At 48.4% G+C, this 1,118-nt stretch overlaps 1 protein-coding gene across 9 annotated transcripts in view; it reads left to right on the top strand.

Moving 5' to 3' along the window:
* Window positions 1–1,118, top strand: part of LOC149365031 (uncharacterized) — a 119,976-nt gene that overhangs the window by 12,530 nt on the left and 106,328 nt on the right. The window lies entirely within an intron of this gene.

Genomic DNA, 1,118 nt, shown 5'->3' with positions numbered 1-1,118 from the left:
GGTAGTGTGGGGGATGCCCACCGCCGTGTTGAGGCATGGAGGCGTGGTTAGCAGTGCACTGAGGGCCACCAACGCTGTAACCTTTCGGGCAGGACTCGGAGCGAAGCGCACGGGAACGTAGCTCGGGCGCTTCGAAAACTTCTTCTACTCGTGAACTCAGCGCGTGCCCAGCAGGACGAACGACTGATGATGATGATCGTAATATGATGAAGAAAAAAAATGAAAACTACTGTCCTGTTATCAGAACAAAAGAAGAAACGCCGAACAAAGCTTGGACTACTGACTATAGCAGCGTCTAAGTGAACACGTGAGTAAGAGGCTCTTGAGGAGCAAGATTAGGTAGCAGCGGGATACGTGAGCTGATCGTGTTGTTGTTGCTCTCCCAAAGGAGAAAAGCTGTGTGGGGGGAAGGCGCAAGAGGGGGGTTGCGTGCCTTTGTGACAAATAGCTCGTACGCAGTTATATTACAATATTATGCAATATCATAAGAGCCTCCAGGCCCCACGCCCACCGGCGGCGTCATACTTTGCCACCTGCGACCTGTCAGCTGCCTCGATGGCAGGTGGAAGGGTGGAGAGAGGGGAATCTCCCTCTCCACTTATGTGGTATGTCTGGTCATGCATGGGAGCTCACAACAAGCTTCTTATGCCACATCATTGTCACAGCTAATGGTAATTAAGTGTCCTCCAACCTTTACTAATTTATTTAGGCATCCTCATCTATCATTACATACCGTTTTATGCCCTGAGGCAATTGACATCGCATTAAAAAAAAAGTGTCCTCCAAGTTTTTTTAAAAATGCCGTTTTCTTTACTTCCTGTTACGACAGCATGCATCCGAAGTTAAAGGAAGGACTCCCGTAGGCGGGAAATAGAGAATTGCTTCCATGAAGACATGAGCACCTCCCAGTTTCCTTCAGGACATTGTATAGCCGCGCGGAAAACAGTAATGGAGATAGGAGGCTTCACGCCTTCTGTTAAAGTTCCTCCAGGACTCTTATCTGGGCTCCAAATGGTGACAGCAGGAGTTGATTATTGGTTATTATGGGTGAATCTGTGCATAGCAATGCAGACCGATCAGGACTCGGGTATGTGCCTGATTTGTGTTTGATTTGTGGA

This window comes from Amblyomma mixtum, chromosome 2, assembly GCF_055824585.1.
Source record: "Amblyomma mixtum isolate Tamu chromosome 2, ASM5582458v1, whole genome shotgun sequence".
NCBI lineage: Eukaryota > Metazoa > Arthropoda > Arachnida > Ixodida > Ixodidae > Amblyomma > Amblyomma mixtum.
The sequence above is the reverse complement of the archived record's forward strand: the minus strand, read 5'-3'. Positions and strand labels throughout refer to the sequence as shown.